Source organism: Vespa velutina, chromosome 9 (assembly GCF_912470025.1).
Source record: "Vespa velutina chromosome 9, iVesVel2.1, whole genome shotgun sequence".
Classification (NCBI taxonomy): Eukaryota; Metazoa; Arthropoda; class Insecta; order Hymenoptera; family Vespidae; genus Vespa; species Vespa velutina.
Genome location: NC_062196.1, coordinates 2,707,689 through 2,725,741, shown reverse-complemented (window position 1 = coordinate 2,725,741; position 18,053 = coordinate 2,707,689). Strand labels below are relative to the sequence as shown.

Below are 18,053 nucleotides of genomic sequence, written 5' to 3'. Positions count from 1 at the left end.
ACCGATAAGGATCAATTACATAATTACAAATGTAACTGTTCATTTTCATTTTACGTTAATAATACTCGAAATATTTCACAAAAAAAAAAAAAAAAAAAAGGAAAGAAAAAAAAATAAGGACTTGAAAAAAAAACCATGTATACATTTTTCTCACATTTTCTCAAAAAACGAATGATATTATTAACAAATAAACGATGCAGAATAATGCGAGTTAATCGATTGCTAATTTGGATTAAAATTAAAATTTCAACTGAATATATTGCTCCTCGTTGCAAATATAATGAACCTAATAATATACCTTTATACACAGTTACGATCTAATAAGCTTTTCGAAAGAACCACTAGATGAAAATGTATACTTGAAATAAGTATACATATATATATATATATATATATATATATATATATATATATATATATATATATATATTCGATACTAAACGCATTTTCCTCGAAAGATAACTACCGCGAACGTTTCATGAGAAAGTATGTAGGAGGTATTGAGATCACTTGGAGGGAAGCTCGTTTAAAATTTCATTTCGATAAGAGAGGAAAGAGTGAGATGGGAAGAGGGGCAGGGAGTGAGATAGAGGGGGAAAAGAAAAAAAAATAGTGGTTCGTTGTCGAATAGATACCCATGGAGAGTTTTTAAAAGTGACACACACAGACACACACACACATACATGCGCATGCACAAGGGGAACAGAGCTTAAACGATGCGGCGAAGTGTTCGTGATTCTCGAATCGGCATAAAAGTCAGGGCTGGCGATAGTGCTAGCCATTAGGCGTTCTCGTCGTTCGAATGCAACATCTTCGATCGTGCGAATGTCGATAATGTCCTATGAGCATTTTCCAATTTCCCGCGTGTCTCGCATTCAGAGAACGCGTTATCAGTTATTCGATTTCACCATGGTTTTCGATTTTCGATGTTGAGACTATGTGAGAGAATAGAGAAAGAGAGAGAGAGAGAGAGAGAGAGAGAGAGAGAGAGAGAGACGAGAAGAGAAGAGAGAGTAATCATAATAAATACTCGTGAAAACAAGCGAGGCCCAAAAAAAGGAAAAAAAGCCGAAAGAAAATAAAGGAAAAAGAAAGAAAGAGAAAGGGAAAGAGAGTACTCGACCTCGATAAATTATCCGTTTCTGACCTCACTTTTACCATCCTCTTCACCCTTCCAGTCTTCCTCATTTTAGCTCTCTTACTTCGTCCTATGGAATCGGCCATTTGTCAGTGTCCTCCTGCTATCCTCGCGCAGCCGGTTTAAGCCTGTAAAACGAGACAAACTGAAATCGACCATTTATTATGCGACAGCTGCATTCAGCTTTGTGGCTCATGAGAGAGAGAGATAGATAAATAGAGAGAGAGAGAGAGAGAGAGAGAGAGAGAGAGAGAGAGAGGGAGAGAGAGAGAGAGAGAGAGAGAGAGAATGGGGGTGGGGAAAAAAAAACAAATAGGATTGCTTTCATTATCGATGAAATGAGAACAGAAGATGGTTATAATATCTAATCGAACATAATTAAATTTATATGTTAAGAAAAATTTCTCAAAACTTATTATTATATTTCTATTATATTCTATATGTAAGAACGATAAAAGGAATCTTATTAAATTCTTTTTAAAGATATGTATTATTGTATAAAGGTTTTGAGAGATTATTTAAAAAAAAAAAAAAAAAAAAAAAAAGTAAGATTTATCTTAAATACCATCTGTTGCATGCATCTATTAGTATGGGTATTATATATGTATGTATATATTTTTTTCTTTTTTTTTTTTTTTTCTTTTTTTTTTTTTGAGATTAAAATATTACCCTTAAGTATCTTTTTAAAGTACAGAAGAAGATCTCGCTATAACAGAGCGAATGCATGTAACGTACGTAAGTACATACGTATGTTAGGAGAAATAAGTAGTTAGTCGTATATGTGGAGGTCGAAGGATAGAAGAGGTAGGGCTCGTTAAATCCTACTCATCGTTGCAACTCGCGATTCCACGATAGGAACTCCTCCTCTACGAGCGTTGAGCCATTATCCGCCGAATAAATTACAGCCAGCTAAGTTTGCAGAGAGCTTTTGCGCTGCCAACGTGGGCGAAGTCGAAGGAGCACCAACGATAGAGAGAGGAAAAGAGAAAGAGAAAGAGAGAGAGAGAGAGAGAGAGAGAGAGAGAGAGAGAGAGAGAGAGAGAGAGAGAGAGAGAGAGAGAGAGAGAGATACAGAATGTGCAGTCTTAACGTTTGAACTAAACTTTCAACAATTATACCACTGTGAGACTCTCGCAAACGTATTACTTGCAAGGATTCACTCTCGAACGTAGCTAGCCGTTCGAGTTAATACGATCGAGAGATCGTTGTATTCTTCTTTTTGGTACCTCGATTTGCTTTTAGGCTACGAAAGGTATAGAATGGGTTAGCGAATGGGCATTGTTAGTTTCAATCTCTTTGTTCGATATATATATATATATATATATATATATATATATATATATATCTACTTACGTTCCTCTTATCAATAACTTTTATTTTCGTTCGTGAACGGTAATACCGGAAAATTTTATAGTTTTATCCTAAATTACTGAAAAAAAAAAAAAGAAAAAAACGATTATCTCGAAATATAGAAATAATTATCATTTGAAATATTCCATACGTTCTTAGAGATTCGATGTTGTATTTAATTACGATAACAGTTCGATTCTTTGTCATCGAATTAATCGAATCGATGGACTCTCTCTTTCTCTCTCTCTCTCTCTCTCTCTCTCTCTTTGTTTGTTTGTCTGTCTGTCTATATATTTGTCTTTTCTCTTTGTCTATCTGTCTGTCTGTCTATATATCTGTCTGTCCGTCTTTGTGAAATATCGTAAATAAAAAAAAGAAAAAAAAAAAAAAAGCGAAAGATAATATATCAAAGATAAGTCGGGTTAGTCTCTCGATTTTTGACGAACTCTCGCGTATTATTCGACAAATGGCAAGTATTCCTTGGCGCCACGGGCTCGTTTCGACTTTCTCTTGGGAAATCGTGCGAAGAACGAAAACTAGCGCAAGGTTGTTCCTATGCTACATAGTCTACTGGAGCATTATCGTCATGTAACCATAGTTCTCTTAGAACCAAGGAAGGTACTGAAAAAAGGAGAAGTGAGAAGAGTAAGTAGGAAAGAAAGATTGAGAGAAAGAGAGAGAGAGAGAGAGAGAGAGAGAGAGAGAGGGAAAGAGAGAGAGAGAGAGAGAGAGAGAGAGAGAGAGAGAGAGAGAGAGGATGGTCGCTCGAAGGTAGAACTCAATTAATGATGTCGTCTAATCGTCTTCTCGAGCAGAATCCAGTTCACCTAGGCGACCATCGCGATTTTCTAGTCCAAAGGGAGCTCTCCGATAGTTCGCACGTGAGTCGTTAACTGCTGGATGATACGCCTAGAGTCGTGACTCTTCGTCTACTAAACCCCTCGTCTCTCTTACTCTCTCTCTCTCTCTCTCCCTATCTCTCTCTCTCTCTCTCTCTCTCTCTCTTTTACTCTTTCTCTATCTCTCTCTTTTTCTCTCCCTACTTTAGATCTCTTTACTCGCTCATACCTTTTATCTACCTTTTTATTTAAAAAGTGCTCTTCAATTTTTTTTCCTTCTTTTCTTTTTTTTTTCTTTTTACTTTACACGTCGTCTCTCTTAAAAAGCATCAACTTATTTTTATTCCCCCCCCCCCCCCCCCCCCCCAGGTAAAATGATCATTTTCTAATGACATCAAATTTTCTATAGCAATCAGAAGGAGATAGTATAGGACCGACTGCTGACTCGATTAGATCATTCGTTTTTTTTTTTTTTTATCATTACGTTCAACGTATAAAAACGGTGATTTATTATCTTTCAGGACGAATCCACGATTTATTCTTTTGGCGATTCAAACGACTTGGATTAAAGGTTTCATTTTTTGTTTCCTTTTTTTTTTTTTCTTTTTTTTTTCTTCGATCGATTCGAAGTTCGATTCACGTTTTTAATGATTCACACAAAAATATCTCACCTACTAAGAATACATTCTTTATTCGGTCGATATTTTTCATTCGTTTTAATATTTCATGTTTGACAGTTACCTATATAAGTCCATAATCGATCATAGATCGTTAGCTGAATCATGTAAGAAACGGAGAGAAAGAGAGATATGAAAAGAGAAAGAGGGAGAGAGAGAGAGAAAGAGAGAGAGAGAGAGAGAGAGAGAGAGAGAGAGAGAGAGTAAAAACGATGAAACTTTTACATATTGTGTTCTATGAAAAGAATGAAAATATTTAGATAAAAAAAATTTTAAACTTGTTATTCAGTCTTTTATATTTTTACAATTATAAATCCATTTTGAAGAATGAAGAAAAATGATGGATAGTAATAGAAGCAGATAGAAAAACGATATGATAGTGAATAAGAACAACCGTTAAATCTATTTTCAATATCTTTCGTTTTGTCGATTTCTAAAATCTTTAGGAATGTGATTATTATTATTAGAAATGTGATTATTATCATTGAATCGATGTGAAATCGTATTTTCTTCTTTCATCAAAGGGATCACAAAATGCGAAGTCATGAAAATAGACATTTAAAAAAGGTTACCCCTATAAAATATTTCAAGTATTTTCAACTATATTATCAATTTCTATTTTCTTGATCGAAATAAACGATGATTTTCCTGACTTCAAAATTACTCTCAAAAGTTCCATAAACTTTTGCGAACTATTCGTATAACTTAAAATTATGAAGTTTGAATGTTCGTATTATTTTCTAAATTATCTTTGAATTTCATAACAACTCGGAACTATGAATGAATAAATTAACTATAAGATTTGTATAAGAATGTTTTTTTTTTTTTTTTTTTTTTTTTTTTTTTTTTTTTAAGTTTATAATAATTACAATTATTATAAGTTTTATAATAGTTACAAATAAAGTGTCAAAAAACGTCGTATGAAATATCGAAACTGAAATGTCGCGTTACTCGACATAAATCTTGATTTATTAATGAAATGAGATAATGAAGGAGGAAACGTTATCATAAAACAAAGCCAATATCTCCGATAGATATTAAAAAATAGATTAAAATCTCTATTTGTAGAATCAAAGAAAAAATTAACAAATAAGAAAGTAAATAAATAATGATTCGCTTGTACTTACATCTAACACTTAATCCCGGAAAACTGTCAAGAGATATATTTACATTACTATTAATTCGAAAATGTCTTATTTCAAAAAGCTGATCTCAAATATTTGGAATACGATCTCGTTATATGAATTCGTCAATAGAGAAGAGCGAATGGTCGAAATGAGGGATTACCTCTAACGCGTTTGATGGCTAAACATGAACTACCAGCATGACTTTATCCGAGGTAATAATAGCAAGAAAATAAATATTGACGGACGAAAGAGAGAGAGAGAGAGAGAGAGAGAGAGAGAGAGAGAGAGTGCGATAGCATCGATTGGAATCGGCTAATAAAGTAAAAGAAATAACGAAACGCGAAGGAAGCAAATTGGAGACACCGATAACAATAACAAGAAGGTCGTTTCGCGATTATATTGTGTGATATTGAAAGTCAATATATGACCAGAATAACGTGAACGTAGAAAATAATACGTAATAAAGAAATGAAATTTTTTTCTTGAATACAATGACACGGAAGAGGAATAATATAAAGATAGAGGAAAGAAACAAAGAGGAAACATAAATATGAAAAGTGTTCACTCAGGATTATGATGAAATCTAGAGTGGTTTTTTTTTTTTTTTTTCTTTTTTTTTTCGGTAAATCCCAAGACAAAGATTTTTTCTTCTTTTATTTCGATTTTGTGTTCAATAGCTCTCCATAAAATAGATTTAGAATTTCAAATTGAAAACAATTTTTATTTTATTAAATATTCAAAATGTGCATTGCAGATTTCCACGTATTAATAAAGATTTTGACGAGTGTTACGTCGAACATTTTACACTTCAGTTTAATCCGACGAATGTGCGATCTGTTATATTGAATAACAAAATTATTTGTCCACTATTTTTATTAAATAATTTAACTCGAAGAATCGTAAAAGATTCGCTTGAGAGTTAGATTTATTATTCATTGATCGTATAAATCATTAAAAATGACTTTTTTTTTGTTTTTTTTTTTGTGTTTTTTTTTTTTTCTTTTTTCAACACGACGAAGCTCCAATATAGAAGTTCATAAACCAACATTTTTCTGATCGTTCAAAACCTTTGATTTTTTTTCTATGGAAATATTTAAATTCTAGTATATATACCATCCAAACGCCTTCAACAGAAAAGCTTCAGCAACGTTTGCTGTCATTTTATATCGGATGTAATGCAAATGTTCGACGTACTTTTTGAATATTTAATAAAATAAACATTGTTTTTAATCTGAAATTCGAAATGTATTTTCTCAAAAACTATTGATTGAAAATTTTTAAAATAGCGTCATTGTAAAATGAATTAAATGGCCTTTAAAATGATATGTCCTTTGAATCCTTATTGTCATTTAAAAATTTTTAAAGGAGTTATTCAAATCTTACCCATTTTAGCAGGTTATCCCAAAAAGAATGAATTTATGATAAAGGTCCCTACGCGAAAACAAAATTGACGTGCATCGCCATTTTTCGAAAAAATTATTAGATTTCATGATAATTTTGATGGTCGTTTTTTCATTGAAAATATGTATATGTATATATTATATATTAATAATTATGTATATGTGTATATGTATATATTAAAAAAAAAATATATATATATATATATATATATTTTTTTTTTTATAAGAGAGTAGAAAATATTATCACAATGTAAAATATAAACTTTGCTAGAAAGATCAATTTTGTTGGAGAGACGACAATCGTCGAAGCGTCAAAGGTTAATTAAAATTCTTCGGAAATGTGGATCAAAATGATGAGTCGGTCGTGCGTTCATAAAAACATGCTTGCTTCGATCGAATATATCTGAATTTGTACGAATATCCACATACGTACATCCATTTAATAATAACATAATACATACATATATATATATATATATATATATATATATATATATGTATGTATGTATATGTGTATGTATATATGTGTTGTCAACCAATAGTACTAAATATTCGTATTTGTAGTTGACAAGAGTAAAAGCAAATATCTCTGTTGGTTTCTCTTCGTATCTCTCGAAAATATCTATATACACATATATATATATATATATATATATATATATATATATATATATATGTATGTATGTATGTACATATATTGCTATGTAACTAGAAATCAATATTTCGTATTTTCAGTTTATTAATTACCTCGTTCTAGTTATGTTCATAATCATGATTAATAAGAACATAGTAACATCGTATAAAAATCCATTGGACATACATATGAATATATAAAATATATGTATATACATGAAATATACATATTTCGTAATTGCATTTCCTTCATTTATATATGCATCGAAAACATATGGATTATAAGATATATATTTACATTAACGTTGAATTTTCTTTTTCTTTTGTTTCTTTTTTTCTTTTATTTATTCACGAGATATCAACATTCGAAGCTTATCGTTCGAACTTATTTATTCTTTTTCTTTATTGAAAGTCAATGTTACTTCGTTGAAATCAAACGAGAGAGAGCAAGCGAAGAAAGTTAAAAAAAAAAAAAAAAGAAAAAAAAAAGAAAAAGAAAAAATAGTTTGAAAGGACGGCCAGGCGTCGAATTTGATCATCTGGAGAAATATTTCTATGGTGAATTTCTCCGGTCATTTCGAGAATAACTCGAGCAGAGGGATTAACCGAATATTTTTCTTTTCTTCTCTTTTTTATTTCTTTCCTCTTTTTTCTTTCCTTTGTCTCTTTTATTTTCTTTCTTATTTTTTTCTTTCGAATTATTAATAATACAACGAAGGGGAGAAAAGATAAGGAGTAGATACCTCGTGGTCAACAGCAGCAACATGAATTATAAACACGTTCTGCATTAATAATTATTCATTTTCGTTAAGGTAAAGTAAACAAGAGAGAGTAGAAATAATTTTTTAGCAATCATTCAAAAAAAAAAAAAAAAAAAAAAAAAAAGAAAAAAAAAAAAAAAATTAATTTCTTGAAATTATTCAACCGAAAGATTATAATTTACTAACAGGAAAAGTATTTACTTCGTAAGAATAATTTTCTTTTGATTTTCTTACGAAACAATTTTATTTCATCTCTCTCTCTCTCTCTCTCTCTCTCTCTGTCTCCTTCTCTCTCTTTCTCTCTCCCTCTCTTTTCGTACACTTGAATTTCACGATGTAAAATATTTTTGTCAAAAGGTGCACGTTTTTAAAAAAGATTTTTAATCAATCAAAGCTTAATATCGTTTGCATTATACAATTCTTTGCAATTATAAATGTTAAAGGGAAAAATATTCGAGAATATCTAAAAATCCGTATAGATAGGGAATTAACGTGAAAAAAGCATTATGTTTTATAACGAATTTAATATTCTTTCATATTAAAAGAAAAACGGATAATAATATTTTTATCAGAATACTTAGTTAACGGAATGGAACATTAAAGGGAAAGGAGATATAATAATAAATTAATAGAAAGTACTTAAATGAAAGTATTTTTATTTCCTAGCAATGCTTCGCAATTGTATGATACTTCCCTGGGTTTAACCGTATGACATTTTCTGAAAAATATACAAGAGTATACTTGGGGGGGAGGGAGGGGGGGGGAGGAGGGGAAGAAAAAAATAAGGAAAGAAAAGAAAAAAAGAAAAAGGAAAAAACGAATTAATCAAACTGAAACTCTCATAATAATGAAAATATAAATGTTAAAAACGAAATGGATATTTTATTATCAAGAACGAAGAGAAATGGTGGTTATTTCGGAAAGGATGAAAAGTTCGTATTAATTGCGAGAGAAGCTTTTTAAATAATTCTTGGTTGATAATAAAAACGACTCGATGATGTTTCGAATTAAAATGAATGAATCAATACGTTCGATTGATATATATATATATATATATATAAAAAATACGTATATATTTTCTATGATTAATTTGCAAACTTTTCTTGCTTTTTGTAAAAATCGGTAGAAAATATATATTGACTGAGCATGCTCAATTCGTATGAATTAACTCTAACAATAAAGTCGAATATTTCGTAACGAAAAGAATGAGTTATTTCTCGTTGTGTAAAATATCAGGATAGAAAGAGTCCGATAAAGTAGATTGTTCCGAGAAACTTGGTACAAACAAGGTTGAAAGAAAAGAGATGAAAGAGAGAAAGAGGATAAGTGATAAAGCGAGAGAAATGAAAAGAAGATAGAGACAAGGATAAGGACGAAGAAATAGAGAGGCAAACGTCACGAAGAAAATCCGCAGTATTTTTCTGTCCAAATGCATTATCGATAAATCCTATTGGTAAAAATTGAATCGAACGACTTGATTATCACGAAGCACACGGCATGAAGTTTGTGGCCGCGATTCGAGTCCATCTTTTCTTTCTCTCTCTCCTTTTCTCTCTCTCTCTCTCTCTCTCTTTCTCTCTTTCTTTCTCTTTCTCTTTCTCTTTATATACAGATATATACGTGTATGTGTTTGCACGCGAATGTATGTATAGAACGTCGAGATATATGGCGCACCGGGGACGGATTCCGCAGCGCGCCGAAATTGCGGTTCCGGACAGAGAAGCAAATGAACCAGGGGGCTTCGACGTTTTATTTGCGACTCTCGCGCAAAGAGAAACGCATGAGAGGAGAGGGAGAGCTCGGGAACATTCTACACTCTTTCTCTATCTCGTTCTCTTTATCTTTCTATTTCTATCCTTCTCTAGCTTTCTACTCTCATTTCTATGTTGTGGTGGCATTCGAAGCACACGCCGTTCATTTCCCGAATAGCTCTATTCCCTGAAAGCGATTCGAACTTCAACGGAGATTCGACTAACTATACAAGTTTAGAGATAGTGGTGAAATTTGTAAAAAAAAAAAAAAAGAAAAAAAAAAAAAGAACAATTTTATATATATATATATATATATATATATATATATATATATAACATGATTTCCTAGACGTATAAAAGACGAGAGTTTGTGGTTAAATTTGGTTATAGTTGTTAATTGATTGATCGATGTTAGCGCTTTGGTCATGTCAGATTTCAAATAAAATAACGAGACTAAAGTTAAAATCAATTACTTTTATCTCTTCGAACACGTTGACCATTGTGTTTCCTCCTTTCTCCCTTCCCCGGAAACAATCAGATCCACCATCCGTAGGAAGGAGCATCGTTATCTTGATAAGTTTTGATTCTCTTTTTTTTTCCTTTTTATTTTCTTTTTTCTATTTTCTTTTTTCGTTTTGTTTTTTTTTTGTTCTTTTTTTTGTTTTGTTTTTTTTTGTTTTTTTTTTTTTTTTTTTTTTTTTTTTTTTTTTTTTTTTATGTGTCCTTTACAAACGAGCACACACCGAATTTCAAACATTTAAACGAAATCAGAAAATTTTGCTCTCGTTCGTCCTCAACGAATACGAAGCTTTAAATATATTTTTTAAACAATCGCATCGTTACAGCCACGTGACACTCAACACTTCACAGTGTATAACAGAACCTTTGAACGATAACAAATAGAAATCAATGTCCACTCAATATTGAACGTTACCGGTCGAGTGTCGTACGAATGAGTACCTCTTGCACCTAGAGCTATAAAATAGCAAGAAATAACTTGAAACATACGACATGTTATATGCTATATATATATATATATATATATATATATATATCACATTGGTACGTTTGAGTTGCGTCATATAATGACATTCTTTATAAGAGCTCTCTTCGTTAGCGTCTCATCATCAAAGATAAAATACGTGGAACCCCATCCACATTGAATTCACGTTTATGTCCTGCCAAGTCGAACACCTCGTATCTCTTTATCATTCTCTTTCTCTTTCTCTTTCACTTCCTTTATCTCTTTATTCTCGACTCTGTGAGAGTTTCAACCTCTGAAAGTTCTACCATGTAAAAAGAAAGGAATATTTCATTGTATTTTTCCATGACATTAGCAGAAATTCGATATAAACTCTTTATATTATATCCTCTTTTCCTTTATCCTTAATCTTTCTTTTTTTTTTTTTTTTTTTTTTTTTTTTTTTTTTTTTTCATTTTTCCTTTCTCCTTTTCTTTCCTTTCCTTTTCTTTCTTTTCCTTTTTTTCTTTTTTTTTTTTTTGCCTTTTTTTCTTCTTTTCTTTTTTTAAATCAAAGAAAGGAAAAAAGAAAATCGATCGCACGTAATCGAATTGGAAATCTCGTGAACTCTCGTTAAGCAAAAGTCAATTTTTTTTTTCAATCTTTTACTATTCGATTCGAATACGAGAATACAATTCTAGTGAATAAATTGGTTCGAAGTTATTTGTTAATGGTTTAAAAATGAACAAAGGAAGATAAATGATACGTTACGTACGTTTGTATGAGATATTTTCTCATATATTTGTGATACGTTTTAACTTGTATTTTATATATATATATATATTTTGTTTTTCTTTTTTATTTTCTTTTTCTTTTCTTTTTTACACTAAAATAATTCCATTTTACGAAATTCTTTTAACAAAACGTTTCTCCGGGTAACATTGTTAACTAAAATTTTATTTTTGAAGAATTTATAAATTAAGTGAAATAAGGATAGAAAATAGAAAATCATTGTGACTTTCAAACTGAGGATTCTTATAGAAAGAAAAGCCAATTCAGTCATGGTGCATGAAGTTCAAAATGAAATAAGATAGACGTACAAAGATCAACGAATAGTATAAAAAGACAATTGACAAAACGATGCAATGAATGCATCGAGTGTAAGTTCCTTTACAAATAGCAACTATCATTTCGTAAAAAATAAATATACTTAAAGTATTCTCTTATAATATTTAATCAAAATTTTTCGATTATTTCAAGTTAACAACTAATCATATTCTATGAGGCAAAGTAAAATAAAAATATAATTTAAACAATTTTTCATTGGTTGATAGTATCTGTAAATATGTATAAGTTGATTAAAACTTTGCTTTAATATTAAAATCTGATTATATTTTGTCGAATATAATATTTATTGTAATTAATGAAATTTAAATAAAAAGTCAAATGAAAATTTAATTTAAACAATCCTTTATTAATCTATAATAGCTACAAATATGTGAAAGTTAATTAAAACGATGCCTTCAAATTAAAATCTGATTACATTTTGTTGAATATAATATTTATTATAATTAACTAAATTTGAAAAAAAAGCCGAACGAAAATTGGATTTAAATAATTCTTCATTGATCAATAATATTTACAAATACATGAAAGTTGATTAAAAGGATGTTTTTTAATTTACTTAGTGCGATTTACAATGTTCCTCACAATTACTATTCATTTTGTGATTTTTAAAAAAGCTCTATTTTTACGATTCTAATAGCAATTAATTTTATAGAAAAGAACAGATAAAAGGAAAGAAATATATATATATATATATATATATATATATATATATATATATATATATGTGTACATTACTTATGAAAGATAAAATTCTAAATTAAATTTAATGTAATTTAATTTTAAAGAGAAAAGAAAAAAGAAAAAAGAAAATGAAAAATTCTCGATCTTAATCTAAAAAAATTATTCTTTTAACGTAACGCGTGGCGAAAGGAAAACTTGGCATACTTTCCAATGCGATTATTTAATCCCTATGTGGACCTTGTTTATTCGGTTTAGTTTTAGTGATTCCCACAATTGCTTATGAGTTTCATGTTTATGAGTTCAATAGAAATTAATTTTATAGAAATATAAAATATATTATTTATAACGAAATTTAATTTAACTATGAAAATGAAAAAAAAAAAAAAAAAAAAAAGAAAAATGGAAATTCTATGATTTGACATTAATAAGATAAAAATTTTAAATCGTATAAGATTAATATTCAAAATAATAGAACATCTCGTACGCGTGACAATGTAATAGACGAAAATGGAATATTATGTCGTTTCAATTTTTCAAATCTACCCTTACACTCACCATCGTAAAAGCATTCTGAGTGGGGAACATGGTAAAGTACGTATGACTAAGAGCCATTTTCGGAAGGTTCGAATATACTGCTGAACCTTCGAAAATAACTCATAGTCGTCTATAACTGTGATGCTCTTCAGCCACAGTTTGTGAGAGTCTCTTCGGCATATAGCCTCTTATTTGTTACGTGCTCTTGGGGTATTTCTTAAATACGAGCAAGAAAGAAAAAAGTTTTTATTTAAGGAAATGTAATAACGATATTATTTAATAACGAGTAAATGGACGAACAATTCGAATAACTTATTTACTTTGTTCTAAAATATGGAAGAAGTAAACAACGACGAGACTAATACATATGCAAAGAAAATAATCTGAATTATCTCCATAGAAAATGATGCCTGACTTTTGATCGAAATAAAATCTAATCGATTTCAAATTATTACAAATTTCTTTGAATCGTGATACGTTAAAAAGTTATAGTACTGTGAAAAATTAAATTAAAGAAGTAAAAATAATCATCGAGTTAAACGATAACACTTTTTAATGGGAAGTATAACCTGTATTTTGCTCGAAAATTATTTTCTAAAATTAAATTTTATAGATCCACTGAGAAAAATATATTATTCGCTTGTCTGTCTATGATCTAAATTCAGAAAATATCAAATCATTTATTCCAACACATACATATTTATACATCCATGTCTCATGATTATTTCACATATTGCCAGGATGCAAATGTCTACATTAAAGGATATGCCTTGGAACATTTCCGACACTCTTGCTCAACTATGCTTCTCACTTATATATTAGGTGTACGTATCATTTCGTTGTATTAGATTACCACGTAATATGTATTCATACTCATACGAGTAATATATCAGTATTTTATTATTTTCACATCAAACATGATGGCACATTATTATGCAACTCGAGAAAATTATTATGCCGTTGTAAATATCTATATATTAGAAAGTGACGAAACCTTAGAAGAAAATGTGAAGAAATGCGAGAGGCAGGAGATACGAGAATTAAAATATTAAATGTTGAAAATCCTAATTTAAAGATAATTAACTTTAATAAGTTAATTATCTGTTTAAATAATAGATCTACGAATTATGACTTTATAAGTATTTTTGTTCCTTTTCTTTTTTCTTTTCTTTGAAAATTGATTACATATTCAATTAATTTTTATCTTCAACCATAATGAAAAAAAAAAAAAAAAAAAAAAAAAGAAAAGAGAAACAAATCCTTTGGAAGTTTCTTCGTACAAGCAATTATTATAATTACACAAGAAAATCATGGAATCTTGCTTCCAAGAATTATCCATTGCGAATCTCTTCTTGATTATTATTTATTAAAAATTGTAAATATCCATCGATACTATTACGGCGTATACACGTATAATTATTTCGTTACGAATTTACGACAAATAGCATTTATCTTATGTCAGATGGCATTTTGATGAATTCTTCATTACTTTCTCGTGATAAAAAATATAAAACAATCCAGTGAAATATCCAAAGTCGCAAGTAATTATAAATGCGTGCGAAACAACAAGATCCTTTTTATCCTGATCTATTAAATATGTAAATAAATTCACGTAAAATAAATCAATGAATAACGAAACAATTGCGAATAAATCTCTGAAGAAAAATTACTCGTGGTTGTTCGCTCAATGTTCTTCTACTAATTAATTAGAACCAAATCAACCGTGCCGTTTCGACCGTTCGAACCTTTTGTCCTTGACATTTTGATCGAGTGATCGGAGAGACTTAAAACTTCACTCATCACTTAGAAAAGTTCTGCGACGGCTCGAAATACATCTATTTCACAGCAACTACAATAGTCACGCGATCGCGGACTTCCTTGATTCTTTTTTTTTTTTTATTTTTTGTTTTTTGTTTTTTTAACAAAACTTCCGTCGAAGAGATCTCTTTTCTCCTTCTTCGAAAAGGAAGTAAAATCGTTGTCATATAACAAAAAAAAAAAAAAAAAAAAAAAAAAAAAGAAAGAGACAAGATAAGTTATCGCGATCGAAATTTTTATATACGATAAACAACACCGATCTCTAAGTCTAATTATTTTGCTATTTTTCTTTTTGAATTTGAACGATAAAAAGCACAATCTCGTCATTGCAAAAACGCAATGGTGTTTTGAAACGAAAAAAAAAAATGAAGGTAAAATAAAAACAAAATTATTAGCATCATTGTTGCAATAAAAATTGTTAATATTATTAGTGAATATGCTTAATACAAAAATTTATTTACCTTTAAGTCTTCGTTGACATTTGATGTATGTCATGCTCTAGGATGATTAAGTAACTCTGACGAAAATAAAAAAACTATACATGAGTTTCTTATTTCGATCGAAAATAATCCTGTTCCGCGATTCTATATACTATTGTTTAAATGTCAATTAATTATATTCCATGTAAATCGTACAACATTTAAATAATTATTAAATAGTCGAACGTATAAATTATTTATGTTTGGTCATACGGAAAGAGAGATTTGCGATGTTTATTCGTTGGAATGTGAAATAATACTGACTCGAAAAATATCAAGATTGGTCGAGAATACGTTTTTGTTAACATTGTAGGAAAATCGAGATTTAAGTGTATTTAAATGTTCTATTGAAATTATTTTATATTTAACGTTTATTACGAGGTATCTAATGTTTAAACATACGTACTATTATTTAAATTTTAGTTTAATAATTGCCATGTACATCGTACATTATTTAAATACTCGGATTATACATTATAAAAATAATCGGAAATATAAATTGTATAAATTTAGTTGTACGAAAAGAGAGAATTGCGATGTTTACTCGTCGGAATGCCGAATAATACTGACTCGATAGCTATCAAGGTCGGTCGAGAATACGTTTTTGTTGACATAGTAGACAAGTAACGAATCGGAGTACGAGATTTAAGTGTATTTAAATGTTCTATTGAAATTATTTTATATTTAACGTCTATTAAGTATCTAAAGTTTAAACAAATATTATTGTTAAAATATTAGTTAAATATACTCGAATTAAATCATACATCGTTCAATTGAATAATAATCGAAAGTATAAATTCATATAGTACATTTATTTGTTGAATCTTCATCCTTGTTCATCAAAATCGGTCAATCATTATACTTAGTTTCATTCCTACATCATTATCTTTATAAACCATTATAAACTCGGGGATGATGAACATTTTTAAAAGTAAAAATTTGAACAAAAAACAAAGAGAAAAGAAAAAAATAAAAAAAATAAGTATATATATATATATATATATATATATATATATATATATATATAAAAGTCGATAAATAAGTTTGTTCGTCATAGTTATTATCACGCAATATATTTCTATTAGAATGATAAATTAATTATTAAACACTTGTAAAATCGCAACGTCGTGTAATGTTCTTAACCGAACGATAATTAGCACCGTTCGAAACCAATCGAGTTATCGTACTGACTGGGTGCTAATTTCTATGCTGATTAAACAGCATTAATTAGGCCGTCGATAATGAGCAGCGGTTGGTGATCGCGTTACAATTTTTGTCGGTTTAACGCAATTGCTAAGCTACGAACGATTCGTTCTGGTCGTTCTCTCATATCTTCTCAAACAAATTGTTTGGACACGGCTAACGAGCTTCACCATGAGTCCGTTGGTTATCGATATTCGAGAGTGTAAATGCGACGTGATTATTGGATTAAGCTTCTCTGTATTTAATTTCAATCTATTTGAAAAAAAAAAAAAAAAAAAAAAAAAAAAAAAAAAATATATATATATATATATATATATATATATATTTTTTTTTTTCGAAGCAATTTCGTACAGAAAACAGACAACTTTCTAATTAATTAATTCTATCATTTAATTTTTCAGCCTTCACATTCAATTATGTATACGACGATATTCGTGAATAATCATTGGATAATTATTTGAACATTTTATTATTTATAACATTTGATTACTTTTTAATATAATATGTTTTCTCTGTTATGTTTCAATATAGCATATAATTACTTTCTCATTTATTTTTATTTAATTACGTATAAAATTATTTCGCGTATATATACTTGTATGATTTCTTCCTACGTAATTTATCATATTTAAATACAATTCAACGTTATTAACTTTCTTTTCCGGCGTTTTCATTGTTTTTAAATTATTTTCTTTCTCTTTCTCTCTCTCTCTCTCTCTCTCATCTCGTTGGAAAACTAAAATTATAAGATATTGCTCTCTAAAGGATGATTCTATATCTAAAATGTAGAATTTCCGAGATATTTTCCGTTGTTAAAATCGATAAGAGATCTGAAACTTTTCGTTTGTTTAAAAGCTCTTACAAATAATAGTCTTGATATTTGTTCTTGAAAGGTTTTTTGTCGTATCAAGAAGATAGAAAAGATATGCATTGCGTATCTGGTATTCTTAAGATATCTACTATACACATCGATGCGTTTCACATTTGTCAACATATGAAATACACAGGCATCGTACATTTATATGACTGTCGGAGAATGATCGATGTACGAATAAAATATTTATTATTGGTGAGAACCAATATGAGAGAGAGAGAGAGAGCGAGAGCGAGAGAGAGAGAGAGAGAGAGAGAGAGAGAGAGAGAAGGGCTTGCATATTTTACAATCCTTTCTTTTTACTATATTTCTTTTGATATTCTTTATGCTCAACCAAACAATCGATCTTTCTTGCTTATTTTACATTAGATAAAAAAATAAATGCTTTTTCTTTTTTACATATAAAGAATATGCAAATTATTAAGTAATACTGTTACGTTTACAATTCTCTTATATGGAAAATAATCTATAATATCGAAAGTAATAAATATTAAAAATAATATTATAAATAATATTAAAAATATTAAATATGAAAAGAAATATTAAAAATAATATTATAATTAATGTTAAGAATATTAAGTATAGAAAAAAAAAAATAAATAAATAAAAGAAAAATATTAAAGATAAATATCGACATTTTTTTTTTTTTATAAAATAAACGACGACGAACTATGAAAAAAGAATCATGAATAATTCCTT

The 18,053-nt window shown here is 29.1% G+C and overlaps 1 protein-coding gene and 1 long non-coding RNA gene across 15 annotated transcripts in view; one reads left to right on the top strand and one right to left on the bottom strand.

Annotated features, from left to right (window-relative positions):
- LOC124951543 (venom dipeptidyl peptidase 4) overlaps positions 1 to 18,053 on the top strand; it is a 277,366-nt gene that overhangs the window by 156,340 nt on the left and 102,973 nt on the right. The gene's annotated exons all lie outside the window — the stretch shown is intronic.
- LOC124951545 lies at positions 472 to 16,136 on the bottom strand. The gene is made up of 3 exons (XR_007101630.1): positions 15,684 to 16,136; positions 15,260 to 15,315; positions 472 to 1,266 (listed from the first exon to the last, which is right to left on the bottom strand). It is a non-coding gene; the product is annotated as an uncharacterized LOC124951545 (long non-coding RNA).